The sequence below is a fragment of the Schistocerca americana genome, unplaced genomic scaffold (assembly GCF_021461395.2).
Source record: "Schistocerca americana isolate TAMUIC-IGC-003095 unplaced genomic scaffold, iqSchAmer2.1 HiC_scaffold_220, whole genome shotgun sequence".
NCBI lineage: Eukaryota > Metazoa > Arthropoda > Insecta > Orthoptera > Acrididae > Schistocerca > Schistocerca americana.
This window is the reverse complement of record NW_025725929.1, coordinates 24730-50427: the sequence shown is the minus strand read 5'-3', so window position 1 is coordinate 50427 and position 25698 is coordinate 24730. Positions and strand designations below refer to the sequence as shown.

General features: G+C 50.5%; 46 non-coding genes across 46 annotated transcripts; 38 read left to right on the top strand and 8 right to left on the bottom strand.

Annotated features, from left to right (window-relative positions):
* The first annotated feature begins 621 nt into the window (after positions 1-621).
* On the top strand, positions 622-694 carry Trnav-cac. The gene has a single exon. It is a non-coding gene; the product is annotated as a tRNA-Val (tRNA).
* A 158-nt stretch (positions 695-852) lies between these two features.
* Trnav-aac lies at positions 853-925 on the top strand. The gene has a single exon. It is a non-coding gene; the product is annotated as a tRNA-Val (tRNA).
* A 194-nt stretch (positions 926-1119) lies between these two features.
* Positions 1120-1191, bottom strand: Trnap-agg. Its single transcript has one exon. It is a non-coding gene; the product is annotated as a tRNA-Pro (tRNA).
* Positions 1192-1593: 402 nt separating this feature from the next.
* On the top strand, positions 1594-1666 carry Trnav-cac. The gene has a single exon. It is a non-coding gene; the product is annotated as a tRNA-Val (tRNA).
* Positions 1667-1824: 158 nt separating this feature from the next.
* Trnav-aac lies at positions 1825-1897 on the top strand. The gene has a single exon. It is a non-coding gene; the product is annotated as a tRNA-Val (tRNA).
* Positions 1898-2565: 668 nt separating this feature from the next.
* Positions 2566-2638, top strand: Trnav-cac. The gene has a single exon. It is a non-coding gene; the product is annotated as a tRNA-Val (tRNA).
* A 158-nt stretch (positions 2639-2796) lies between these two features.
* Trnav-aac lies at positions 2797-2869 on the top strand. Its single transcript has one exon. It is a non-coding gene; the product is annotated as a tRNA-Val (tRNA).
* Positions 2870-3063: 194 nt separating this feature from the next.
* Trnap-agg lies at positions 3064-3135 on the bottom strand. The gene has a single exon. It is a non-coding gene; the product is annotated as a tRNA-Pro (tRNA).
* Positions 3136-3537: 402 nt separating this feature from the next.
* On the top strand, positions 3538-3610 carry Trnav-cac. Its single transcript has one exon. It is a non-coding gene; the product is annotated as a tRNA-Val (tRNA).
* Positions 3611-3768: 158 nt separating this feature from the next.
* Trnav-aac lies at positions 3769-3841 on the top strand. Its single transcript has one exon. It is a non-coding gene; the product is annotated as a tRNA-Val (tRNA).
* A 668-nt stretch (positions 3842-4509) lies between these two features.
* Positions 4510-4582, top strand: Trnav-cac. Its single transcript has one exon. It is a non-coding gene; the product is annotated as a tRNA-Val (tRNA).
* A 158-nt stretch (positions 4583-4740) lies between these two features.
* Positions 4741-4813, top strand: Trnav-aac. Its single transcript has one exon. It is a non-coding gene; the product is annotated as a tRNA-Val (tRNA).
* A 194-nt stretch (positions 4814-5007) lies between these two features.
* On the bottom strand, positions 5008-5079 carry Trnap-agg. The gene has a single exon. It is a non-coding gene; the product is annotated as a tRNA-Pro (tRNA).
* Positions 5080-5481: 402 nt separating this feature from the next.
* Trnav-cac lies at positions 5482-5554 on the top strand. Its single transcript has one exon. It is a non-coding gene; the product is annotated as a tRNA-Val (tRNA).
* Positions 5555-5712: 158 nt separating this feature from the next.
* Trnav-aac lies at positions 5713-5785 on the top strand. The gene has a single exon. It is a non-coding gene; the product is annotated as a tRNA-Val (tRNA).
* Positions 5786-6453: 668 nt separating this feature from the next.
* On the top strand, positions 6454-6526 carry Trnav-cac. The gene has a single exon. It is a non-coding gene; the product is annotated as a tRNA-Val (tRNA).
* Positions 6527-6684: 158 nt separating this feature from the next.
* On the top strand, positions 6685-6757 carry Trnav-aac. Its single transcript has one exon. It is a non-coding gene; the product is annotated as a tRNA-Val (tRNA).
* Positions 6758-6951: 194 nt separating this feature from the next.
* Trnap-agg lies at positions 6952-7023 on the bottom strand. Its single transcript has one exon. It is a non-coding gene; the product is annotated as a tRNA-Pro (tRNA).
* A 402-nt stretch (positions 7024-7425) lies between these two features.
* On the top strand, positions 7426-7498 carry Trnav-cac. The gene has a single exon. It is a non-coding gene; the product is annotated as a tRNA-Val (tRNA).
* A 158-nt stretch (positions 7499-7656) lies between these two features.
* On the top strand, positions 7657-7729 carry Trnav-aac. Its single transcript has one exon. It is a non-coding gene; the product is annotated as a tRNA-Val (tRNA).
* Positions 7730-8397: 668 nt separating this feature from the next.
* Trnav-cac lies at positions 8398-8470 on the top strand. Its single transcript has one exon. It is a non-coding gene; the product is annotated as a tRNA-Val (tRNA).
* Positions 8471-8628: 158 nt separating this feature from the next.
* Positions 8629-8701, top strand: Trnav-aac. The gene has a single exon. It is a non-coding gene; the product is annotated as a tRNA-Val (tRNA).
* Positions 8702-8895: 194 nt separating this feature from the next.
* Trnap-agg lies at positions 8896-8967 on the bottom strand. The gene has a single exon. It is a non-coding gene; the product is annotated as a tRNA-Pro (tRNA).
* Positions 8968-9369: 402 nt separating this feature from the next.
* On the top strand, positions 9370-9442 carry Trnav-cac. Its single transcript has one exon. It is a non-coding gene; the product is annotated as a tRNA-Val (tRNA).
* Positions 9443-9600: 158 nt separating this feature from the next.
* Trnav-aac lies at positions 9601-9673 on the top strand. The gene has a single exon. It is a non-coding gene; the product is annotated as a tRNA-Val (tRNA).
* Positions 9674-9867: 194 nt separating this feature from the next.
* Trnap-agg lies at positions 9868-9939 on the bottom strand. Its single transcript has one exon. It is a non-coding gene; the product is annotated as a tRNA-Pro (tRNA).
* Positions 9940-10341: 402 nt separating this feature from the next.
* Trnav-cac lies at positions 10342-10414 on the top strand. The gene has a single exon. It is a non-coding gene; the product is annotated as a tRNA-Val (tRNA).
* Positions 10415-10572: 158 nt separating this feature from the next.
* On the top strand, positions 10573-10645 carry Trnav-aac. Its single transcript has one exon. It is a non-coding gene; the product is annotated as a tRNA-Val (tRNA).
* Positions 10646-10839: 194 nt separating this feature from the next.
* Positions 10840-10911, bottom strand: Trnap-agg. Its single transcript has one exon. It is a non-coding gene; the product is annotated as a tRNA-Pro (tRNA).
* A 402-nt stretch (positions 10912-11313) lies between these two features.
* Trnav-cac lies at positions 11314-11386 on the top strand. Its single transcript has one exon. It is a non-coding gene; the product is annotated as a tRNA-Val (tRNA).
* A 158-nt stretch (positions 11387-11544) lies between these two features.
* Trnav-aac lies at positions 11545-11617 on the top strand. Its single transcript has one exon. It is a non-coding gene; the product is annotated as a tRNA-Val (tRNA).
* Positions 11618-12285: 668 nt separating this feature from the next.
* Positions 12286-12358, top strand: Trnav-cac. The gene has a single exon. It is a non-coding gene; the product is annotated as a tRNA-Val (tRNA).
* A 158-nt stretch (positions 12359-12516) lies between these two features.
* Positions 12517-12589, top strand: Trnav-aac. The gene has a single exon. It is a non-coding gene; the product is annotated as a tRNA-Val (tRNA).
* Positions 12590-13257: 668 nt separating this feature from the next.
* On the top strand, positions 13258-13330 carry Trnav-cac. The gene has a single exon. It is a non-coding gene; the product is annotated as a tRNA-Val (tRNA).
* A 158-nt stretch (positions 13331-13488) lies between these two features.
* Positions 13489-13561, top strand: Trnav-aac. The gene has a single exon. It is a non-coding gene; the product is annotated as a tRNA-Val (tRNA).
* A 194-nt stretch (positions 13562-13755) lies between these two features.
* On the bottom strand, positions 13756-13827 carry Trnap-agg. Its single transcript has one exon. It is a non-coding gene; the product is annotated as a tRNA-Pro (tRNA).
* A 402-nt stretch (positions 13828-14229) lies between these two features.
* On the top strand, positions 14230-14302 carry Trnav-cac. The gene has a single exon. It is a non-coding gene; the product is annotated as a tRNA-Val (tRNA).
* Positions 14303-14460: 158 nt separating this feature from the next.
* Positions 14461-14533, top strand: Trnav-aac. The gene has a single exon. It is a non-coding gene; the product is annotated as a tRNA-Val (tRNA).
* Positions 14534-15201: 668 nt separating this feature from the next.
* On the top strand, positions 15202-15274 carry Trnav-cac. Its single transcript has one exon. It is a non-coding gene; the product is annotated as a tRNA-Val (tRNA).
* Positions 15275-15432: 158 nt separating this feature from the next.
* On the top strand, positions 15433-15505 carry Trnav-aac. The gene has a single exon. It is a non-coding gene; the product is annotated as a tRNA-Val (tRNA).
* Positions 15506-16173: 668 nt separating this feature from the next.
* Trnav-cac lies at positions 16174-16246 on the top strand. Its single transcript has one exon. It is a non-coding gene; the product is annotated as a tRNA-Val (tRNA).
* Positions 16247-16404: 158 nt separating this feature from the next.
* On the top strand, positions 16405-16477 carry Trnav-aac. The gene has a single exon. It is a non-coding gene; the product is annotated as a tRNA-Val (tRNA).
* A 668-nt stretch (positions 16478-17145) lies between these two features.
* Positions 17146-17218, top strand: Trnav-cac. Its single transcript has one exon. It is a non-coding gene; the product is annotated as a tRNA-Val (tRNA).
* A 158-nt stretch (positions 17219-17376) lies between these two features.
* Positions 17377-17449, top strand: Trnav-aac. Its single transcript has one exon. It is a non-coding gene; the product is annotated as a tRNA-Val (tRNA).
* A 6117-nt stretch (positions 17450-23566) lies between these two features.
* Trnav-cac lies at positions 23567-23639 on the top strand. The gene has a single exon. It is a non-coding gene; the product is annotated as a tRNA-Val (tRNA).
* A 158-nt stretch (positions 23640-23797) lies between these two features.
* Trnav-aac lies at positions 23798-23870 on the top strand. Its single transcript has one exon. It is a non-coding gene; the product is annotated as a tRNA-Val (tRNA).
* Positions 23871-25698: the final 1828 nt, after the last annotated feature.

Genomic DNA, 25698 nt, shown 5'->3' with positions numbered 1-25698 from the left:
TCTGTACCCGAAACCTTCGTAATCGCCTTCACGCGTCGGACCAGAGTGTCAATTGCTCACATCGAATAAGAAATTCATTTGATATTGACGGCGAGCTTTTTGCGCTGACTCAGCCACTGACGTGCGATCAGTTTGCACAAAACGCTAGGGCTCGTCCGGGATTTGAACCCGGGACCTGCTGCACCCTTAGCATGAATCATACACCTAGACCAACGAGCCCTGTGACACGGCGAATGCCATATATTGCAGTCCCTCGACGTCGTCCAGGGTGCCCTGGAGGTCTCGTGTACGCTGGCGGGATGGGGGCGCCGCGAATTCCCGCGGTCGGCGGCCTTCCTGGGCTATTGGTACCTTCATGTAGACCTGCCGCTGGGCTGGCACTGCCTGCTGCTGAGAAAGTGATTGATTTTGCTGATATGACTTGCAATAACGACTGCGCGAAACGCCGCTATCTCGTTAGGGGAGCTACGGCAGACACCCTCTCGAGCACCCCGAAGACTTCTTGAGCCCTCGGCTGTGATGGGTTCCAGGCTGACAAAAGAACTGTCGTGTGTGCATTCGCGGACTAGAGAAAGGCTGAGGCAAGTTCGAGTGAACAAGGATGGACTCCTCGGGTCCGTCGTTTCCGTAGTGTAGCGGTTATCACGTCTGCTTCACACGCAGAAGGTCCCCGGTTCGATCCCGGGCGGGAAAAGTATTTTCTTGCCTATGTCGTATTGTCCTCCAATGAGCCACGTCGTGTGTGGATCTGCTGCATGTCCCTTCGTTTTGCAAGTACCACATTTATTGAATTTTTGAGTTACGATGGCAACATCACTACAAGTTGTCTGTGAAGTAAGGTGCACACAAGCAGTTTCCGTGGTGTAGCGGTTATCACGTCTGCCTAACACACAGAAGGTCCCCGGTTCGATCCCGGGCGGAAACACTTTTTCATCACTTTAAGCAAGACTTACTAACATGCATCTGCTACCATCTGTACCCGAAACCTTCGTAATCGCCTTCACGCGTCGGACCAGAGTGTCAATTGCTCACATCGAATAAGAAATTCATTTGATATTGACGGCGAGCTTTTTGCGCTGACTCAGCCACTGACGTGCGATCAGTTTGCACAAAACGCTAGGGCTCGTCCGGGATTTGAACCCGGGACCTCCTGCACCCTAAGCAGGAATCATACCCCTAGACCAACGAGCCCTGTGACACGGCGAATGCCAATTATTGCAGTCCCTAGATGTCGTCCAGGGTGCCCTGGAAGTCTCGTGTACGCTGGCGGGATGGGGGCGGCGCGAATTCCCGCGGTCGGCGGCCTTCCTGGGCTATTGGTACCTTCATGTAGAGCTGCCGCTGGGCTCGCACTGCCTGCTGCTGAGAAAGTGATTGCTTTTGCTGATATGACTTGCAATAACGACTGCGCGAAACGCCGCTATCTCGTTAGGGGTGCTACGGCAGACACCCTCTCGAGCACCCCGAAGACTTCTTGAGCCCTCGGCTGTGATGGGTTCCAGGCTGACAAAAGAACTGTCGTGTGTGCATTCGCGGACGAGAGAAAGGCTGAGGCACATTCGAGTGAACAAGGATGGACTCCTCGGGTCCGTCGTTTCCGTAGTGTAGCGGTTATCACGTCTGCTTCACACGCAGAAGGTCCCCGGTTCGATCCCGGGCGGGAACAGTATTTTCCTGCCTATGTCGTATTGTCCTCCAATGAGCCACGTCGTGTGTGGATCTGCTGCATGTCCCTTCGTTTTGCAAGTACCACATTTATTGAATTTGTTAGTTACGATGGCAACATCACTACAAGTTGTCTGTGAAGTAAGATGCACACAACCAGTTTCCGTGGTGTAGCGGTTATCACGTCTGCCTAACACGCAAAAGGTCCCCTGTTCGATCCCGGGTGGAAACACTTTTTCACCACTTTCAGCAAGACTTACTAACATGCATCTGCTACCATCTGTACCCGAAACCTTCGTAATCGCCTTCACGCGTCGGACCAGAGTGTCAATTGCTCACATCGAATAAGAAATTCATTTGATATTGACGGCGAGCTTTTTGCGCTGACTCAGCCACTGACGTGCGATCAGTTTGCACAAAACGCTAGGGCTCGTCCGGGATTTGAACCCGGGACCTGCTGCACCCTTAGCATGAATCATACACCTAGACCAACGAGCCCTGTGACACGGCGAATGCCATATATTGCAGTCCCTCGACGTCGTCCAGGGTGCCCTGGAGGTCTCGTGTACGCTGGCGGGATGGGGGCGCCGCGAATTCCCGCGGTCGGCGGCCTTCCTGGGCCATTGGTACCTTCATGTAGACCTGCCGCTGGGCTGGCACTGCCTGCTGCTGAGAAAGTGATTGATTTTGCTGATATGACTTGCAATAACGACTGCGCGAAACGCCGCTATCTCGTTAGGGGAGCTACGGCAGACACCCTCTCGAGCACCCCGAAGACTTCTTGAGCCCTCGGCTGTGATGGGTTCCAGGCTGACAAAAGAACTGTCGTGTGTGCATTCGCGGACGAGAGAAAGGCTGAGGCAAGTTCGAGTGAACAAGGATGGACTCCTCGTGTCCGTCGTTTCCGTAGTGTAGCGGTTATCACGTCTGCTTCACACGCAGAAGGTCCCCGGTTCGATCCCGGGCGGGAACAGTATTTTCTTGCCTATGTCGTATTGTCCTCCAATGAGCCACGTCGTGTGTGGATCTGCTGCATGTCCCTTCGTTTTGCAAGTACCACATTTATTGAATTTTTGAGTTACGATGGCAACATCACTACAAGTTGTCTGTGAAGTAAGGTGCACACAAGCAGTTTCCGTGGTGTAGCGGTTATCACGTCTGCCTAACACGCGGAAGGTCCCCGGTTCGATCCCGGGCGGAAACACTTTTTCATCACTTTAAGCAAGACTTACTAACATGCATCTGCTACCATCTGTACCCGAAACCTTCGTAATCGCCTTCACGCGTCGGACCAGAGTGTCAATTGCTCACATCGAATAAGAAATTCATTTGATATTGACGGCGAGCTTTTTGCGCTGACTCAGCCACTGACGTGCGATCAGTTTGCACAAAACGCTAGGGCTCGTCCGGGATTTGAACCCGGGACCTCCTGCACCCTAAGCAGGAATCATACCCCTAGACCAACGAGCCCTGTGACACGGCGAATGCCAATTATTGCAGTCCCTAGATGTCGTCCAGGGTGCCCTGGAAGTCTCGTGTACGCTGGCGGGATGGGGGCGGCGCGAATTCCCGCGGTCGGCGGCCTTCCTGGGCTATTGGTACCTTCATGTAGAGCTGCCGCTGGGCTCGCACTGCCTGCTGCTGAGAAAGTGATTGCTTTTGCTGATATGACTTGCAATAACGACTGCGCGAAACGCCGCTATCTCGTTAGGGGTGCTACGGCAGACACCCTCTCGAGCACCCCGAAGACTTCTTGAGCCCTCGGCTGTGATGGGTTCCAGGCTGACAAAAGAACTGTCGTGTGTGCATTCGCGGACGAGAGAAAGGCTGAGGCACATTCGAGTGAACAAGGATGGACTCCTCGGGTCCGTCGTTTCCGTAGTGTAGCGGTTATCACGTCTGCTTCACACGCAGAAGGTCCCCGGTTCGATCCCGGGCGGGAACAGTATTTTCCTGCCTATGTCGTATTGTCCTCCAATGAGCCACGTCGTGTGTGGATCTGCTGCATGTCCCTTCGTTTTGCAAGTACCACATTTATTGAATTTGTTAGTTACGATGGCAACATCACTACAAGTTGTCTGTGAAGTAAGATGCACACAACCAGTTTCCGTGGTGTAGCGGTTATCACGTCTGCCTAACACGCAAAAGGTCCCCTGTTCGATCCCGGGTGGAAACACTTTTTCACCACTTTCAGCAAGACTTACTAACATGCATCTGCTACCATCTGTACCCGAAACCTTCGTAATCGCCTTCACGCGTCGGACCAGAGTGTCAATTGCTCACATCGAATAAGAAATTCATTTGATATTGACGGCGAGCTTTTTGCGCTGACTCAGCCACTGACGTGCGATCAGTTTGCACAAAACGCTAGGGCTCGTCCGGGATTTGAACCCGGGACCTGCTGCACCCTTAGCATGAATCATACACCTAGACCAACGAGCCCTGTGACACGGCGAATGCCATATATTGCAGTCCCTCGACGTCGTCCAGGGTGCCCTGGAGGTCTCGTGTACGCTGGCGGGATGGGGGCGCCGCGAATTCCCGCGGTCGGCGGCCTTCCTGGGCTATTGGTACCTTCATGTAGACCTGCCGCTGGGCTGGCACTGCCTGCTGCTGAGAAAGTGATTGATTTTGCTGATATGACTTGCAATAACGACTGCGCGAAACGCCGCTATCTCGTTAGGGGAGCTACGGCAGACACCCTCTCGAGCACCCCGAAGACTTCTTGAGCCCTCGGCTGTGATGGGTTCCAGGCTGACAAAAGAACTGTCGTGTGTGCATTCGCGGACTAGAGAAAGGCTGAGGCAAGTTCGAGTGAACAAGGATGGACTCCTCGGGTCCGTCGTTTCCGTAGTGTAGCGGTTATCACGTCTGCTTCACAAGCAGAAGGTCCCCGGTTCGATCCCGGGCGGGAAAAGTATTTTCTTGCCTATGTCGTATTGTCCTCCAATGAGCCACGTCGTGTGTGGATCTGCTGCATGTCCCTTCGTTTTGCAAGTACCACATTTATTGAATTTTTGAGTTACGATGGCAACATCACTACAAGTTGTCTGTGAAGTAAGGTGCACACAAGCAGTTTCCGTGGTGTAGCGGTTATCACGTCTGCCTAACACACAGAAGGTCCCCGGTTCGATCCCGGGCGGAAACACTTTTTCATCACTTTAAGCAAGACTTACTAACATGCATCTGCTACCATCTGTACCCGAAACCTTCGTAATCGCCTTCACGCGTCGGACCAGAGTGTCAATTGCTCACATCGAATAAGAAATTCATTTGATATTGACGGCGAGCTTTTTGCGCTGACTCAGCCACTGACGTGCGATCAGTTTGCACAAAACGCTAGGGCTCGTCCGGGATTTGAACCCGGGACCTCCTGCACCCTAAGCAGGAATCATACCCCTAGACCAACGAGCCCTGTGACACGGCGAATGCCAATTATTGCAGTCCCTAGATGTCGTCCAGGGTGCCCTGGAAGTCTCGTGTACGCTGGCGGGATGGGGGCGGCGCGAATTCCCGCGGTCGGCGGCCTTCCTGGGCTATTGGTACCTTCATGTAGAGCTGCCGCTGGGCTCGCACTGCCTGCTGCTGAGAAAGTGATTGCTTTTGCTGATATGACTTGCAATAACGACTGCGCGAAACGCCGCTATCTCGTTAGGGGTGCTACGGCAGACACCCTCTCGAGCACCCCGAAGACTTCTTGAGCCCTCGGCTGTGATGGGTTCCAGGCTGACAAAAGAACTGTCGTGTGTGCATTCGCGGACGAGAGAAAGGCTGAGGCACATTCGAGTGAACAAGGATGGACTCCTCGGGTCCGTCGTTTCCGTAGTGTAGCGGTTATCACGTCTGCTTCACACGCAGAAGGTCCCCGGTTCGATCCCGGGCGGGAACAGTATTTTCCTGCCTATGTCGTATTGTCCTCCAATGAGCCACGTCGTGTGTGGATCTGCTGCATGTCCCTTCGTTTTGCAAGTACCACATTTATTGAATTTGTTAGTTACGATGGCAACATCACTACAAGTTGTCTGTGAAGTAAGATGCACACAACCAGTTTCCGTGGTGTAGCGGTTATCACGTCTGCCTAACACGCAAAAGGTCCCCTGTTCGATCCCGGGTGGAAACACTTTTTCACCACTTTCAGCAAGACTTACTAACATGCATCTGCTACCATCTGTACCCGAAACCTTCGTAATCGCCTTCACGCGTCGGACCAGAGTGTCAATTGCTCACATCGAATAAGAAATTCATTTGATATTGACGGCGAGCTTTTTGCGCTGACTCAGCCACTGACGTGCGATCAGTTTGCACAAAACGCTAGGGCTCGTCCGGGATTTGAACCCGGGACCTGCTGCACCCTTAGCATGAATCATACACCTAGACCAACGAGCCCTGTGACACGGCGAATGCCATATATTGCAGTCCCTCGACGTCGTCCAGGGTGCCCTGGAGGTCTCGTGTACGCTGGCGGGATGGGGGCGCCGCGAATTCCCGCGGTCGGCGGCCTTCCTGGGCTATTGGTACCTTCATGTAGACCTGCCGCTGGGCTGGCACTGCCTGCTGCTGAGAAAGTGATTGATTTTGCTGATATGACTTGCAATAACGACTGCGCGAAACGCCGCTATCTCGTTAGGGGTGCTACGGCAGACACCCTCTCGAGCACCCCGAAGACTTCTTGAGCCCTCGGCTGTGATGGGTTCCAGGCTGACAAAAGAACTGTCGTGTGTGCATTCGCGGACTAGAGAAAGGCTGAGGCAAGTTCGAGTGAACAAGGATGGACTCCTCGGGTCCGTCGTTTCCGTAGTGTAGCGGTTATCACGTCTGCTTCACACGCAGAAGGTCCCCGGTTCGATCCCGGGCGGGAAAAGTATTTTCTTGCCTATGTCGTATTGTCCTCCAATGAGCCACGTCGTGTGTGGATCTGCTGCATGTCCCTTCGTTTTGCAAGTACCACATTTATTGAATTTTTGAGTTACGATGGCAACATCACTACAAGTTGTCTGTGAAGTAAGGTGCACACAAGCAGTTTCCGTGGTGTAGCGGTTATCACGTCTGCCTAACACACAGAAGGTCCCCGGTTCGATCCCGGGCGGAAACACTTTTTCATCACTTTAAGCAAGACTTACTAACATGCATCTGCTACCATCTGTACCCGAAACCTTCGTAATCGCCTTCACGCGTCGGACCAGAGTGTCAATTGCTCACATCGAATAAGAAATTCATTTGATATTGACGGCGAGCTTTTTGCGCTGACTCAGCCACTGACGTGCGATCAGTTTGCACAAAACGCTAGGGCTCGTCCGGGATTTGAACCCGGGACCTCCTGCACCCTAAGCAGGAATCATACCCCTAGACCAACGAGCCCTGTGACACGGCGAATGCCAATTATTGCAGTCCCTAGATGTCGTCCAGGGTGCCCTGGAAGTCTCGTGTACGCTGGCGGGATGGGGGCGGCGCGAATTCCCGCGGTCGGCGGCCTTCCTGGGCTATTGGTACCTTCATGTAGAGCTGCCGCTGGGCTCGCACTGCCTGCTGCTGAGAAAGTGATTGCTTTTGCTGATATGACTTGCAATAACGACTGCGCGAAACGCCGCTATCTCGTTAGGGGTGCTACGGCAGACACCCTCTCGAGCACCCCGAAGACTTCTTGAGCCCTCGGCTGTGATGGGTTCCAGGCTGACAAAAGAACTGTCGTGTGTGCATTCGCGGACGAGAGAAAGGCTGAGGCACATTCGAGTGAACAAGGATGGACTCCTCGGGTCCGTCGTTTCCGTAGTGTAGCGGTTATCACGTCTGCTTCACACGCAGAAGGTCCCCGGTTCGATCCCGGGCGGGAACAGTATTTTCCTGCCTATGTCGTATTGTCCTCCAATGAGCCACGTCGTGTGTGGATCTGCTGCATGTCCCTTCGTTTTGCAAGTACCACATTTATTGAATTTGTTAGTTACGATGGCAACATCACTACAAGTTGTCTGTGAAGTAAGATGCACACAACCAGTTTCCGTGGTGTAGCGGTTATCACGTCTGCCTAACACGCAAAAGGTCCCCTGTTCGATCCCGGGTGGAAACACTTTTTCACCACTTTCAGCAAGACTTACTAACATGCATCTGCTACCATCTGTACCCGAAACCTTCGTAATCGCCTTCACGCGTCGGACCAGAGTGTCAATTGCTCACATCGAATAAGAAATTCATTTGATATTGACGGCGAGCTTTTTGCGCTGACTCAGCCACTGACGTGCGATCAGTTTGCACAAAACGCTAGGGCTCGTCCGGGATTTGAACCCGGGACCTGCTGCACCCTTAGCATGAATCATACACCTAGACCAACGAGCCCTGTGACACGGCGAATGCCATATATTGCAGTCCCTCGACGTCGTCCAGGGTGCCCTGGAGGTCTCGTGTACGCTGGCGGGATGGGGGCGCCGCGAATTCCCGCGGTCGGCGGCCTTCCTGGGCTATTGGTACCTTCATGTAGACCTGCCGCTGGGCTGGCACTGCCTGCTGCTGAGAAAGTGATTGATTTTGCTGATATGACTTGCAATAACGACTGCGCGAAACGCCGCTATCTCGTTAGGGGAGCTACGGCAGACACCCTCTCGAGCACCCCGAAGACTTCTTGAGCCCTCGGCTGTGATGGGTTCCAGGCTGACAAAAGAACTGTCGTGTGTGCATTCGCGGACTAGAGAAAGGCTGAGGCAAGTTCGAGTGAACAAGGATGGACTCCTCGGGTCCGTCGTTTCCGTAGTGTAGCGGTTATCACGTCTGCTTCACACGCAGAAGGTCCCCGGTTCGATCCCGGGCGGGAAAAGTATTTTCTTGCCTATGTCGTATTGTCCTCCAATGAGCCACGTCGTGTGTGGATCTGCTGCATGTCCCTTCGTTTTGCAAGTACCACATTTATTGAATTTTTGAGTTACGATGGCAACATCACTACAAGTTGTCTGTGAAGTAAGGTGCACACAAGCAGTTTCCGTGGTGTAGCGGTTATCACGTCTGCCTAACACACAGAAGGTCCCCGGTTCGATCCCGGGCGGAAACACTTTTTCATCACTTTAAGCAAGACTTACTAACATGCATCTGCTACCATCTGTACCCGAAACCTTCGTAATCGCCTTCACGCGTCGGACCAGAGTGTCAATTGCTCACATCGAATAAGAAATTCATTTGATATTGACGGCGAGCTTTTTGCGCTGACTCAGCCACTGACGTGCGATCAGTTTGCACAAAACGCTAGGGCTCGTCCGGGATTTGAACCCGGGACCTCCTGCACCCTAAGCAGGAATCATACCCCTAGACCAACGAGCCCTGTGACACGGCGAATGCCAATTATTGCAGTCCCTAGATGTCGTCCAGGGTGCCCTGGAAGTCTCGCGTACGCTGGCGGGATGGGGGCGGCGCGAATTCCCGCGGTCGGCGGCCTTCCTGGGCTATTGGTACCTTCATGTAGAGCTGCCGCTGGGCTCGCACTGCCTGCTGCTGAGAAAGTGATTGCTTTTGCTGATATGACTTGCAATAACGACTGCGCGAAACGCCGCTATCTCGTTAGGGGTGCTACGGCAGACACCCTCTCGAGCACCCCGAAGACTTCTTGAGCCCTCGGCTGTGATGGGTTCCAGGCTGACAAAAGAACTGTCGTGTGTGCATTCGCGGACGAGAGAAAGGCTGAGGCAAGTTCGAGTGAACAAGGATGGACTCCTCGTGTCCGTCGTTTCCGTAGTGTAGCGGTTATCACGTCTGCTTCACACGCAGAAGGTCCCCGGTTCGATCCCGGGCGGGAACAGTATTTTCTTGCCTATGTCGTATTGTCCTCCAATGAGCCACGTCGTGTGTGGATCTGCTGCATGTCCCTTCGTTTTGCAAGTACCACATTTATTGAATTTTTGAGTTACGATGGCAACATCACTACAAGTTGTCTGTGAAGTAAGGTGCACACAAGCAGTTTCCGTGGTGTAGCGGTTATCACGTCTGCCTAACACGCGGAAGGTCCCCGGTTCGATCCCGGGCGGAAACACTTTTTCATCACTTTAAGCAAGACTTACTAACATGCATCTGCTACCATCTGTACCCGAAACCTTCGTAATCGCCTTCACGCGTCGGACCAGAGTGTCAATTGCTCACATCGAATAAGAAATTCATTTGATATTGACGGCGAGCTTTTTGCGCTGACTCAGCCACTGACGTGCGATCAGTTTGCACAAAACGCTAGGGCTCGTCCGGGATTTGAACCCGGGACCTCCTGCACCCTAAGCAGGAATCATACCCCTAGACCAACGAGCCCTGTGACACGGCGAATGCCATATATTGCAGTCCCTCGACGTCGTCCAGGGTGCCCTGGAGGTCTCGTGTACGCTGGCGGGATGGGGGCGCCGCGAATTCCCGCGGTCGGCGGCCTTCCTGGGCTATTGGTACCTTCATGTAGACCTGCCGCTGGGCTGGCACTGCCTGCTGCTGAGAAAGTGATTGATTTTGCTGATATGACTTGCAATAACGACTGCGCGAAACGCCGCTATCTCGTTAGGGGTGCTACGGCAGACACCCTCTCGAGCACCCCGAAGACTTCTTGAGCCCTCGGCTGTGATGGGTTCCAGGCTGACAAAAGAACTGTCGTGTGTGCATTCGCGGACTAGAGAAAGGCTGAGGCAAGTTCGAGTGTACAAGGATGGACTCCTCGGGTCCGTCGTTTCCGTAGTGTAGCGGTTATCACGTCTGCTTCACACGCAGAAGGTCCCCGGTTCGATCCCGGGCGGGAAAAGTATTTTCTTGCCTATGTCGTATTGTCCTCCAATGAGCCACGTCGTGTGTGGATCTGCTGCATGTCCCTTCGTTTTGCAAGTACCACATTTATTGAATTTTTGAGTTACGATGGCAACATCACTACAAGTTGTCTGTGAAGTAAGGTGCACACAAGCAGTTTCCGTGGTGTAGCGGTTATCACGTCTGCCTAACACACAGAAGGTCCCCGGTTCGATCCCGTGCGGAAACACTTTTTCATCACTTTAAGCAAGACTTACTAACATGCATCTGCTACCATCTGTACCCGAAACCTTCGTAATCGCCTTCACGCGTCGGACCAGAGTGTCAATTGCTCACATCGAATAAGAAATTCATTTGATATTGACGGCGAGCTTTTTGCGCTGACTCAGCCACTGACGTGCGATCAGTTTGCACAAAACGCTAGGGCTCGTCCGGGATTTGAACCCGGGACCTCCTGCACCCTAAGCAGGAATCATACCCCTAGACCAACGAGCCCTGTGACACGGCGAATGCCAATTATTGCAGTCCCTAGATGTCGTCCAGGGTGCCCTGGAAGTCTCGTGTACGCTGGCGGGATGGGGGCGGCGCGAATTCCCGCGGTCGGCGGCCTTCCTGGGCTATTGGTACCTTCATGTAGAGCTGCCGCTGGGCTCGCACTGCCTGCTGCTGAGAAAGTGATTGCTTTTGCTGATATGACTTGCAATAACGACTGCGCGAAACGCCGCTATCTCGTTAGGGGTGCTACGGCAGACACCCTCTCGAGCACCCCGAAGACTTCTTGAGCCCTCGGCTGTGATGGGTTCCAGGCTGACAAAAGAACTGTCGTGTGTGCATTCGCGGACGAGAGAAAGGCTGAGGCACATTCGAGTGAACAAGGATGGACTCCTCGGGTCCGTCGTTTCCGTAGTGTAGCGGTTATCACGTCTGCTTCACACGCAGAAGGTCCCCGGTTCGATCCCGGGCGGGAACAGTATTTTCCTGCCTATGTCGTATTGTCCTCCAATGAGCCACGTCGTGTGTGGATCTGCTGCATGTCCCTTCGTTTTGCAAGTACCACATTTATTGAATTTGTTAGTTACGATGGCAACATCACTACAAGTTGTCTGTGAAGTAAGATGCACACAACCAGTTTCCGTGGTGTAGCGGTTATCACGTCTGCCTAACACGCGAAAGGTCCCCTGTTCGATCCCGGGTGGAAACACTTTTTCACCACTTTCAGCAAGACTTACTAACATGCATCTGCTACCATCTGTACCCGAAACCTTCGTAATCGCCTTCACGCGTCGGACCAGAGTGTCAATTGCTCACATCGAATAAGAAATTCATTTGATATTGACGGCGAGCTTTTTGCGCTGACTCAGCCACTGACGTGCGATCAGTTTGCACAAAACGCTAGGGCTCGTCCGGGATTTGAACCCGGGACCTGCTGCACCCTTAGCATGAATCATACACCTAGACCAACGAGCCCTGTGACACGGCGAATGCCATATATTGCAGTCCCTCGACGTCGTCCAGGGTGCCCTGGAGGTCTCGTGTACGCTGGCGGGATGGGGGCGCCGCGAATTCCCGCGGTCGGCGGCCTTCCTGGGCTATTGGTACCTTCATGTAGACCTGCCGCTGGGCTGGCACTGCCTGCTGCTGAGAAAGTGATTGATTTTGCTGATATGACTTGCAATAACGACTGCGCGAAACGCCGCTATCTCGTTAGGGGAGCTACGGCAGACACCCTCTCGAGCACCCCGAAGACTTCTTGAGCCCTCGGCTGTGATGGGTTCCAGGCTGACAAAAGAACTGTCGTGTGTGCATTCGCGGACTAGAGAAAGGCTGAGGCAAGTTCGAGTGTACAAGGATGGACTCCTCGGGTCCGTCGTTTCCGTAGTGTAGCGGTTATCACGTCTGCTTCACACGCAGAAGGTCCCCGGTTCGATCCCGGGCGGGAAAAGTATTTTCTTGCCTATGTCGTATTGTCCTCCAATGAGCCACGTCGTGTGTGGATCTGCTGCATGTACCTTCGTTTTGCAAGTACCACATTTATTGAATTTTTGAGTTACGATGGCAACATCACTAGAAGTTGTCTGTGAAGTAAGATGCACACAACCAGTTTCCGTGGTGTAGCGGTTATCACGTCTGCCTAACACGCAAAAGGTCCCCTGTTCGATCCCGGGTGGAAACACTTTTTCACCACTTTCAGCAAGACTTACTAACATGCATCTGCTACCATCTGTACCCGAAACCTTCGTAATCGCCTTCACGCGTCGGACCAGAGTGTCAATTGCTCACATCGAATAAGAAATTCATTTGATATTGACGGCGAGCTTTTTGCGCTGACTCAGCCACTGACGTGCGATCAGTTTGCACAAAACGCTAGGGCTCGTCCGGGATTTGAACCCGGGACCTCCTGCACCCTTAGCATGAATCATACACCTAGACCAACGAGCCCTGTGACACGGCGAATGCCATATATTGCAGTCCCTCGACGTCGTCCAGGGTGCCCTGGAGGTCTCGTGTACGCTGGCGGGATGGGGGCGCCGCGAATTCCCGCGGTCGGCGGCCTTCCTGGGCTATTGGTACCTTCATGTAGACCTGCCGCTGGGCTGGCACTGCCTGCTGCTGAGAAAGTGATTGATTTTGCTGATATGACTTGCAATAACGACTGCGCGAAACGCCGCTATCTCGTTAGGGGAGCTACGGCAGACACCCTCTCGAGCACCCCGAAGACTTCTTGAGCCCTCGGCTGTGATGGGTTCCAGGCTGACAAAAGAACTGTCGTGTGTGCATTCGCGGACTAGAGAAAGGCTGAGGCAAGTTCGAGTGAACAAGGATGGACTCCTCGGGTCCGTCGTTTCCGTAGTGTAGCGGTTATCACGTCTGCTTCACACGCAGAAGGTCCCCGGTTCGATCCCGGGCGGGAAAAGTATTTTCTTGCCTATGTCGTATTGTCCTCCAATGAGCCACGTCGTGTGTGGATCTGCTGCATGTCCCTTCGTTTTGCAAGTACCACATTTATTGAATTTTTGAGTTACGATGGCAACATCACTACAAGTTGTCTGTGAAGTAAGGTGCACACAAGCAGTTTCCGTGGTGTAGCGGTTATCACGTCTGCCTAACACACAGAAGGTCCCCGGTTCGATCCCGGGCGGAAACACTTTTTCATCACTTTAAGCAAGACTTACTAACATGCATCTGCTACCATCTGTACCCGAAACCTTCGTAATCGCCTTCACGCGTCGGACCAGAGTGTCAATTGCTCACATCGAATAAGAAATTCATTTGATATTGACGGCGAGCTTTTTGCGCTGACTCAGCCACTGACGTGCGATCAGTTTGCACAAAACGCTAGGGCTCGTCCGGGATTTGAACCCGGGACCTCCTGCACCCTAAGCAGGAATCATACCCCTAGACCAACGAGCCCTGTGACACGGCGAATGCCAATTATTGCAGTCCCTAGATGTCGTCCAGGGTGCCCTGGAAGTCTCGTGTACGCTGGCGGGATGGGGGCGGCGCGAATTCCCGCGGTCGGCGGCCTTCCTGGGCTATTGGTACCTTCATGTAGAGCTGCCGCTGGGCTCGCACTGCCTGCTGCTGAGAAAGTGATTGCTTTTGCTGATATGACTTGCAATAACGACTGCGCGAAACGCCGCTATCTCGTTAGGGGTGCTACGGCAGACACCCTCTCGAGCACCCCGAAGACTTCTTGAGCCCTCGGCTGTGATGGGTTCCAGGCTGACAAAAGAACTGTCGTGTGTGCATTCGCGGACGAGAGAAAGGCTGAGGCACATTCGAGTGAACAAGGATGGACTCCTCGGGTCCGTCGTTTCCGTAGTGTAGCGGTTATCACGTCTGCTTCACACGCAGAAGGTCCCCGGTTCGATCCCGGGCGGGAACAGTATTTTCCTGCCTATGTCGTATTGTCCTCCAATGAGCCACGTCGTGTGTGGATCTGCTGCATGTCCCTTCGTTTTGCAAGTACCACATTTATTGAATTTGTTAGTTACGATGGCAACATCACTACAAGTTGTCTGTGAAGTAAGATGCACACAACCAGTTTCCGTGGTGTAGCGGTTATCACGTCTGCCTAACACGCGAAAGGTCCCCTGTTCGATCCCGGGTGGAAACACTTTTTCACCACTTTCAGCAAGACTTACTAACATGCATCTGCTACCATCTGTACCCGAAACCTTCGTAATCGCCTTCACGCGTCGGACCAGAGTGTCAATTGCTCACATCGAATAAGAAATTCATTTGATATTGACGGCGAGCTTTTTGCGCTGACTCAGCCACTGACGTGCGATCAGTTTGCACAAAACGCTAGGGCTCGTCCGGGATTTGAACCCGGGACCTGCTGCACCCTTAGCATGAATCATACACCTAGACCAACGAGCCCTGTGACACGGCGAATGCCATATATTGCAGTCCCTCGACGTCGTCCAGGGTGCCCTGGAGGTCTCGTGTACGCTGGCGGGATGGGGGCGCCGCGAATTCCCGCGGTCGGCGGCCTTCCTGGGCTATTGGTACCTTCATGTAGACCTGCCGCTGGGCTGGCACTGCCTGCTGCTGAGAAAGTGATTGATTTTGCTGATATGACTTGCAATAACGACTGCGCGAAACGCCGCTATCTCGTTAGGGGAGCTACGGCAGACACCCTCTCGAGCACCCCGAAGACTTCTTGAGCCCTCGGCTGTGATGGGTTCCAGGCTGACAAAAGAACTGTCGTGTGTGCATTCGCGGACTAGAGAAAGGCTGAGGCAAGTTCGAGTGAACAAGGATGGACTCCTCGGGTCCGTCGTTTCCGTAGTGTAGCGGTTATCACGTCTGCTTCACACGCAGAAGGTCCCCGGTTCGATCCCGGGCGGGAACAGTATTTTCCTGCCTATGTCGTATTGTCCTCCAATGAGCCACGTCGTGTGTGGATCTGCTGCATGTCCCTTCGTTTTGCAAGTACCACATTTATTGAATTTGTTAGTTACGATGGCAACATCACTACAAGTTGTCTGTGAAGTAAGATGCACACAACCAGTTTCCGTGGTGTAGCGGTTATCACGTCTGCCTAACACGCGAAAGGTCCCCTGTTCGATCCCGGGTGGAAACACTTTTTCACCACTTTCAGCAAGACTTACTAACATGCATCTGCTACCATCTGTACCCGAAACCTTCGTAATCGCCTTCACGCGTCGGACCAGAGTGTCAATTGCTCACATCGAATAAGAAATTCATTTGATATTGACGGCGAGCTTTTTGCGCTGACTCAGCCACTGACGTGCGATCAGTTTGCACAAAACGCTAGGGCTCGTCCGGGATTTGAACCCGGGACCTGCTGCACCCTTAGCATGAATCATACACCTAGACCAACGAGCCCTGTGACACGGCGAATGCCATATATTGCAGTCCCTCGACGTCGTCCAGGGTGCCCTGGAGGTCTCGTGTACGCTGGCGGGATGGGGGCGCCGCGAATTCCCGCGGTCGGCGGCCTTCCTGGGCTATTGGTACCTTCATGTAGACCTGCCGCTGGGCTGGCACTGCCTGCTGCTGAGAAAGTGATTGATTTTGCTGATATGACTTGCAATAACGACTGCGCGAAACGCCGCTATCTCGTTAGGGGAGCTACGGCAGACACCCTCTCGAGCACCCCGAAGACTTCTTGAGCCCTCGGCTGTGATGGGTTCCAGGCTGACAAAAGAACTGTCGTGTGTGCATTCGCGGACTAGAGAAAGGCTGAGGCAAGTTCGAGTGAACAAGGATGGACTCCTCGGGTCCGTCGTTTCCGTAGTGTAGCGGTTATCACGTCTGCTTCACACGCAGAAGGTCCCCGGTTCGATCCCGGGCGGGAAAAGTATTTTCTTGCCTATGTCGTATTGTCCTCCAATGAGCCACGTCGTGTGTGGATCTGCTGCATGTACCTTCGTTTTGCAAGTACCACATTTATTGAATTTTTGAGTTACGATGGCAACATCACTAGAAGTTGTCTGTGAAGTAAGATGCACACAACCAGTTTCCGTGGTGTAGCGGTTATCACGTCTGCCTAACACGCAAAAGGTCCCCTGTTCGATCCCGGGTGGAAACACTTTTTCACCACTTTCAGCAAGACTTACTAACATGCATCTGCTACCATCTGTACCCGAAACCTTCGTAATCGCCTTCACGCGTCGGACCAGAGTGTCAATTGCTCACATCGAATAAGAAATTCATTTGATATTGACGGCGAGCTTTTTGCGCTGACTCAGCCACTGACGTGCGATCAGTTTGCACAAAACGCTAGGGCTCGTCCGGGATTTGAACCCGGGACCTGCTGCACCCTTAGCATGAATCATACACCTAGACCAACGAGCCCTGTGACACGGCGAATGCCATATATTGCAGTCCCTCGACGTCGTCCAGGGTGCCCTGGAGGTCTCGTGTACGCTGGCGGGATGGGGGCGCCGCGAATTCCCGCGGTCGGCGGCCTTCCTGGGCTATTGGTACCTTCATGTAGACCTGCCGCTGGGCTGGCACTGCCTGCTGCTGAGAAAGTGATTGATTTTGCTGATATGACTTGCAATAACGACTGCGCGAAACGCCGCTATCTCGTTAGGGGAGCTACGGCAGACACCCTCTCGAGCACCCCGAAGACTTCTTGAGCCCTCGGCTGTGATGGGTTCCAGGCTGACAAAAGAACTGTCGTGTGTGCATTCGCGGACTAGAGAAAGGCTGAGGCAAGTTCGAGTGAACAAGGATGGACTCCTCGGGTCCGTCGTTTCCGTAGTGTAGCGGTTATCACGTCTGCTTCACACGCAGAAGGTCCCCGGTTCGATCCCGGGCGGGAAAAGTATTTTCTTGCCTATGTCGTATTGTCCTCCAATGAGCCACGTCGTGTGTGGATCTGCTGCATGTCCCTTCGTTTTGCAAGTACCACATTTATTGAATTTTTGAGTTACGATGGCAACATCACTACAAGTTGTCTGTGAAGTAAGGTGCACACAAGCAGTTTCCGTGGTGTAGCGGTTATCACGTCTGCCTAACACACAGAAGGTCCCCGGTTCGATCCCGGGCGGAAACACTTTTTCATCACTTTAAGCAAGACTTACTAACATGCATCTGCTACCATCTGTACCCGAAACCTTCGTAATCGCCTTCACGCGTCGGACCAGAGTGTCAATTGCTCACATCGAATAAGAAATTCATTTGATATTGACGGCGAGCTTTTTGCGCTGACTCAGCCACTGACGTGCGATCAGTTTGCACAAAACGCTAGGGCTCGTCCGGGATTTGAACCCGGGACCTCCTGCACCCTAAGCAGGAATCATACCCCTAGACCAACTTTTTTTTTTTTTTTTCATTTTTCTTTTTTTTTTTAGGGCCTCCCTTCTCCCCTTACAGCCCTCCTTGCGCTCACCATGAATGCCTTCCTTGGCGAGCTTCTTCAGCTATATTCAAATGAAATCAAAGTCTCCAGATTCACTGGCATCGTATCTCAGTACACAAAAGGAATTCAATTTCTTCGGGATTACAAGGAGCTCATTGCTTCGTCTTCTTTGGAATATAAGTGCCAACGAAAATTAGAAATCTTTCTCAAAACCAAGAAGAGAGAAAAAAAAAATAAATAACTAAATAAATAAATAAATTAAAAGGATGTCTCTTCCCTCAAAAAACAAATAATGAGGAATAAGAAAGAAAAGAAAACTTCAGGTTCTTCAAGCGCCATAGGCGAAATGATAACGAAAATAGTAGTCACTGTTGACTTGTACCTGGGAACTTCACCATGGAAATGGTGACAGGAATCGCGGATATACTTTAGAATCACCCAATTCCCTGTTTCTCAAACAGGATTGTTAACATATTGCGAAAATCCCTCTTAATGTGTGGGAACTGGTTTCTTCGCCAATATGCCGTTGCCATATAAGCAGTAAAGGCAGTAATATTGTCTTCTCCATGTTGGGTCATGACGTAATTGACAAAATGTCCCAGCATCCACATAACAGTATTGTTTTTCGTTTTGGGGTAAAACCGTGTATCAGGCCACAGGAGGATATCAGTCGTATAAAGACTTTCAGTGCTACGTGTGAGCAGCGCCAATCGTTTCCGCACCCAATGCCAGTTGAACTGATGCCCGCAGCAAGTAAACCTGTGCCTCAGAGTGTCTACTAATCCACATTTGAGGCAGTTGTTAGTAGCACTTAAGCCAATGCGGTTGAGTTTTTCGTTGGTTGGAATAAGATTGTGGACAACTTTATACCAGGCGGAAAGCACATCGGAAGAATGAATTTTGAGAGTAATATTGGTCCACACTGCCGTCCAGACGATTCTTGGGTAGTGCATTTCAATTGTATTTGGAGCTTCGTACTTCTGCCACTGAGCAATTAAGAACACTGTCGTGAGACAAGGACTTGTGGAAACACTGTCACCTAAGTAACTCATTTCGAGGTAATAAACACCGACATGTTGCAATTGAAAGTTTAGTTTCCCGATGTCAATTGGCGGTTTCATACATTTTGGGCGAACAATGCGAAACAGCTTCGATGTGATAGTATGGGGCATCGTGGTAATTATCTCAGTTGTTCGTTTTATATAGAGTGCCGTCGCCTTTCGACGGATATCATTGAGTTGCAGGCCCCCAGCTTGCACTGACTTAGACAGTGTGGTATAGGTTAACTTAAAAATATGACCGAGCCACACAAACCTGCTGGACAAACGCATGATCTTATGGGCTTGCATTTTGGGAAGAGGGAACACCTGAGCGACATAATAAGCTTTACAGAGTATGTATGTATTCAAAATCCTGATCTTCTGGAGGATATTTGTCGATCGCCAGGTGTTTTCCACTATAGCTCCCTGTATTCGATTGGCAGTAAGTTTCCAGTTTTTAGCTGCCATACGTAAAGGACACCTATCGATGACGATTCCCAGAGCAACATGTTGTTCGACGATCTGTGCCCACGGTATAGCAAGAGATTCGAAGCCCCGTAAGCTTAGAACCTTACATTTACCCTCACTGAGTTTCGCTCCAGAAGCAGTGCTGTAAGTATCAATCTCAGCCCGCAATTGGGCCACTTCAGACTCATGACGTAGGATAACAGCAACATCATCGGCGTAAGCCCTCACAGTAAGATTGCTCCCTAAGACAGAAAGGCCAGTTAATGTGATACACAATCTCTTCAGAAATGGCTCGAGCGACAAAACAAAGAGCGACATCGACAAAGGACTGCCTTGCGGTACACCTCGTCGTATACCAACAGCTTGTGTCAGCTGACCGTTAACGGTGATCCTAGCAGTAATGCCTGTTATCATATGCCGAATGACTGCCACAGCTCGTTCTTCGAGTCCAATTCGTTGCAGGATGCGTTCTAAATAGTGATGACTAACGCGGTCAAAAGCTTTGCAAAAGTCAAGAAAAAGGAAAGCACATTTGATGTTGGTTACGGCCGCTACTGAAATAACGTCTCTGTACTCCGCAACCGGAGTCATAATGGATCTCCCTGGAAGGCAAGACTGATGTGAATGAATAACTTTCCCAAGGATGGGGGTCATTCTGCTATTAATCGCTCGGGCAATCGTTTTATAATCAAAGTTCAATAATGTGATTGGACGGAGATTATCAACTCGCTTGTGACCAGTTCTCTTCGGGACTAAAACAATTCTACCCACCTTGAACTCGGCAGGAAGAGGACCACCACTCATGACTTCATTAACAATTTCAGTAAAAGTACCACCAAGGACATTCCAGAATTTGATATAAAATTCCTTGGGCAAACCATCAGGACCAGGCGATTTAAAGGAAGGCGACTTGGAGATCAAGGCTAAAACTTCCTCGGGAGTGAAGTCCGATAAAAAGTCGACATTGTCAGCAGGAGTAATCGCCCTATCAAAAACATTGACCACTGCACTGACAGCAGGTTCATTGACAATTTCACTGGAATACAGTCGTTGGTAATGTTGGTGAATTTCACTAATAATGGCCGCTTGAGTAGAGAGTAATTCCCCATTATCCCTTTCCAAAACATCAATGAAAGCCCTGCGGCGGCGCGAGAAATGCTTAAATAAATGGTACATAGATGTCATTTCGTCGGCTAAAACAGATTTAGGTTTGGATTTAACTTTCAGACCTTCCAATTGTTGACGCTTCAAGCTGACAAGTTTAGCCTTGACACGTTGAATTGATGGAAAGTTAGTGTTGGTCGCAGTGGATGAATCATACAGTTGTCGCAGCACAGTGTAGTAAAACTCAAAGGTCCTCTTGAAGGCGCGTGCTTTCTGAGCACTATAATAAATGAGACTTTTTCGAAGCTTTGGTTTCGCAACAGCGGTCCACCACATCGCTTTAGTCGGATAAAAAGTGATGGAACGCAAACAAGTTTCCCACACATGCCTGATAACGTCAAATAACTCAGCGTCCGCCAGATGCGATATGTTTAACATCCACGGGGAACGAAATAATTTGGTAGGCTGTCGATTTAAGTGAACCGTTGCCGTAAAAGCGCAATGGTCGGTAAAACTAGCCGGGATTACGTCAACCGCTAGGAGTCTGTCACTGATACAGTCCGATAGATAAATTCTATCCAGACGGCTGCATGAAGTAACGGTGAAAAAAGTGAATTTAACTAAAGTAGGATACTTCAGTTCCCAAGCATCTTTCAGCTTAATATTCTTAACGAGCTCGTGCAGTTCTTTACAGTAGTTAAAATTAGGGGACTGATCGTTTTTACGTAGAACACAGTTGAAGTCACCTCCTATTATCAGGTTTTGAGGACTGCTCCTCAACAGATACGTAACTTCCTCCTTATAAAAACGTGACCGTTCGAATTTGTTGCTGTTGCCTGATGGGGCATATAAATTAACAAGGGTTACATCAAAAATTTTACAGCTCACTCCTCGACCGGAATCTAGAAACTCGATCTCCCCAACTGGAATGCCTTCCCGTAATAAAAGTGCGGTACCTGTACTTTCCTCAGGAGCAACGTTTGATATGGTTTTAAAACCAGAGATGAAGAGATTTAAAACAGTAACTTCCTGCAACAACACAATATCAGCGTCAGATTCGTATAGAAACTGCTGCAGGGCCGCAATTTTGAGATCAGATCGAATCTTATTTATGTTCAGGGAGACGAATTTGTACGCTTGTGCCATTAGTACAGTGCGGTACGTAAAGGGCCACGAAACAACACTGGTCGCATTAAAAGGGCATAGAGACTTCGGAATGGTCTGCATTGTCGGGAGGATCACGAACAGTCACTTGTGTGTCGTTGGGTTTGTTTTTCTTCCGTACTGCGTTGACGTTCGGTTGAACTTTGGTCCTACTACGTGCTCTGCTAGGGAACACATCGGCAGACGGAGGTGTGGGAGGGTCCTGAGTGACTTCGCAATCCATAACGTGCTGTGACGCCTCAACCATCTGATCTGCGGAAAGAACTGACTCAGAAGGTGGACAAGTTTGTTTGTTGTCACTAGCACGAACTTCGTGTTTGTTTGTAGACGGACTTTGACTTCCTTCAGTTTGTACACAAGTACTGCCTGCCTCGTTATGCTTATCGGAAGCACGCGCTTGTTGTGATTCGGCCTGTGGTGACGTCGCGACTTCAGGCGGCGGGTTCGGCTGTTGTGGTGCCAAAGCTGCCTGTACGTCACTCGGAATGACGTCAATAGCCGCAGCGTCGACAGCTGCGTGCGACGGTTCAGAAAAACTTGAGTCAGTAACCGTAACCGGCATCTCTTTTGGGACGTCGAGTTCTAATTCCTGGAGAGCCTCGTCCGGACTATCATCATCACACGTTCTTCGCCGTTTGTGGCTCAGCAGCTGCACGTCAGATTTGGAGGCAGGCGTATCTGTAACCGGTTTTGAAGGAAAGGGTGGAAAGTCGGCAACAGGCAAACCAGGCTCCGGGGGCAATATTTCACTATCACGAGGGCGGTCGATGTCCGTGATTGGTGCCTCCCTAACAAGATCAGCCAATGTCAACTTTTTACGCTGTTCCAAAGTACTTTTGAGAACAAATACACGTTTAGGGCAGTTCGTACGCAAGTGACCAGTTTCATTACAAATAAAGCATGTGCCTGGTTGCCCACTGTACGTGACATGAACTTTATACCCACAAACAAGAAGATGGGAGGGGATATCTTGCTTGACGTGCATTTCGACTGACCGGACGCCACGAAAACACTGTAACCGATGTTGACTAGACCAACGTTCGTTACGGATTTGCTTGACCTCCCCATATTTCGTCAAAATCTCACGTAAATAACAGTTTTCAACTTCCGGCGGCAGGTTGTACACACGGACATTTTTGTATTCTACATCAGCATTGGATATGAGAACAGTACTCACCGAGGCGTCACGATGACGGAACTCAGCTCTGCTACCATGTTTTAACAGAATCCTCTCCAGTAACACAGGGTTTAACAACTTGACGAAGAAACAGTAGAGATCTGTGTCGTAATAGGCAGTATGAACCTGGTCAGACGTAATACCAATGACATCCACTATGAAATCGTGAACTTCCAGGGAACTCGGTTGAACATGACGTGTAGACTTGTCAAATTCGAAACACAGAGTACATTTCCTTGGGAACAACCTGGACGACATATCCACTTATTAAACGGTCGAGACCGCTAACACAAAACGTCACAAAACACTAAAAGTGAACTGACGGAAGCACAATACAGCAAATCTAGCAAACAACGTAAACAAAGAAAGTAGTCACGGCTTGCACACGCTATTGCGGAGCGAAGGCACAACACGTGCGACCTGCACGGCGTCGCAAGCGGAACTGACCAACGAGCCCTGTGACACGGCGAATGCCAAATATTGCAGTCCCTAGATGTCGTCCAGGGTGCCCTGGAAGTCTCGTGTACGCTGGCGGGATGGGGGCGGCGCGAATTCCCGCGGTCGGCGGCTTTCCTGGGCTATTGGTACCTTCATGTAGAGCTGCCGCTGGGCTCGCACTGCCTGCTGCTGAGAAAGTGATTGCTTTTGCTGATATGACTTGCAATAACGACTGCGCGAAACGCCGCTATCTCGTTAGGGGTGCTACGGCAGACACCCTCTCGAGCACCCCGAAGACTTCTTGAGCCCTCGGCTGTGATGGGTTCCAGGCTGACAAAAGAACTGTCGTGTGTGCATTCGCGGACTAGAGAAAGGCTGAGGCAAGTTCGAGTGAACAAAGATGGACTCCTCGGGTCTGTCGTTTCCGTAGTGTAGCGGTTATCACGTCTGCTTCACACGCAGAAGGTCCCCGGTTCGATCCCGGGTGGGAACAGTATTTTCTTGCCTATGTCGTATTGTCCTCCAATGAGCCACGTCGTGTGTGGATCTGCTGCATGTCCCTTCGTTTTGCAAGTACCACATTTATTGAATTTTTGAGTTACGATGGCAACATCAGTACAAGTTGTCTGTGAAGTAAGGTGCACACAAGCAGTTTCCGTGGTGTAGCGGTTATCACGTCTGCCTAACACGCAGAAGGTCCCCGGTTCGATCCCGGGCGGAAACACTTTTTCATCACTTTAAGCAAGACTTACTAACATGCATCTGCTACCATCTGTACCCGAAACCTTCGTAATCGCCTTCACGCGTCGGACCAGAGTGTCAATTGCTCACATCGAATAAGAAATTCATTTGATATTGACGGCGAGCTTTTTGCGCTGACTCAGCCACTGACGTGCGATCAGTTTGCACAAAACGCTAGGGCTCGTCCGGGATTTGAACCCGGGACCTCCTGCACCCTAAGCAGGAATCATACCCCTAGACCAACTTTTTTTTTTTTTTCGCCTTAACCACTTTTTTTTTTTTTTTTTTGTCTTTTTTTTTTCTTTTTTTTTTTTTTTTTTTTTTTAATGTATAGGGCCTCCCATCTCCCGTTCTAGCCCTTCCATTCGCTCTCCTTCATGCGCCTTCTTCGGCGAGCTTCATTGCTAAAATCAAATGAAACACTCCTTTGCAAGTAAGGGAATCCATATCAAACGTGGCGAGAAAAGTAAATGTCTCCATCCAAATGAACTTATTTTGTAACGTTGGATGGTTGTTCAAAATAACTGAAAATAATCTGGTGAAAATTGTGGATAAAGAAAGAAAAATTAATGGTTAACTGAGAAACGTAGGCTTCTTAAGGACACACACAATACAAGACACTGATCTCTTTTTTTTTTTTAAGCATAGGCATAGAATGCAAGGCCTTTTCAGGGTTCTGCGAAGGCCTTCACGGCTACCGTAGCGGCCCTGGGGCCCACGAAGTCCCCACCGTACGTCGCCCTTAGCAGCAATCCCCTACTGTGGCATCGCATAATCCGATATTTTATCCGCTATTCGTCATTGCGTACGTCATCCGATGCCTTGTTTGTCAAATAATATTTTTAGCATGTTACCATACAAGGTCTTGTGGTGTCGTTGTCCACATATTTTATAATATTCCAGTAATAGATGTTGCTCATAGTCCAGTACGTCGGGCAGGCCGAGGTTATTAATGACATAATTGACATAGTTCCCCAGTAGCCATAGGGTAACATTATTCTTTTGAATAGGGAAAGCAACGCTTTCGGGGTTGACGAGAATGTCGACAGTAAGGTGTCTGCCGTCGTTCCTATTGATAAACGCCACCTGTTGGCGGACTCTGTCCCAAATGACCTGGTAGCCGTTGCATATGAGACGATGCCGGAGGGTGTCTATCACATTACAACGTGGACACTGATTTGTGTCACTCAATCCTATAGACTGTAATCTTTCATTTGTGGCAACGGTGTTATTGACAACCTTGTACCAGGCACCGCGCACATTGGTGGACAGTACTTGATTGTTTATATTCTTCCATATATTTTGCCAATTTCGGGTGGGATATTTTGATTCCATTCTGTTACGGTTGTCCTTTGTAGTAAGGCAATCCATGATGAAACTACAGTTTCTTTTGGTCCTATCCGCGACAATGCAGTGCAGATAACTGAGTTCTAAATAGTAGAATCTGATGTGCTGCAATTTGTAAGAGATTTTACTTATGTTAATAGGTGGTTCCATACTCTCCGGTGTAAGGATTCGGAAAAGTTTCGATGATAAATTATTGTGGCGGTCTTCTAAAAGCTGAAGTGTACGCTTGATATAAAGAGCCGTAGTTTTGCGGCGGATATCGGTCAGTCCGAGGCCTCCTTCTCGCGGTTTTAAAGTTATAGTACTGGCCGCCACTTTAAATATCTCACCTCTCCAAACATACTTGCAGATGAAGCTCATGATGGTTTTGGATATCGCTTTAGGTATCGGCAGTATTTGACCTACATATACTGCTTTCGAAAGGACAGCGCAGTTGATTAATTGCACCCTTTGGATAATGTTCA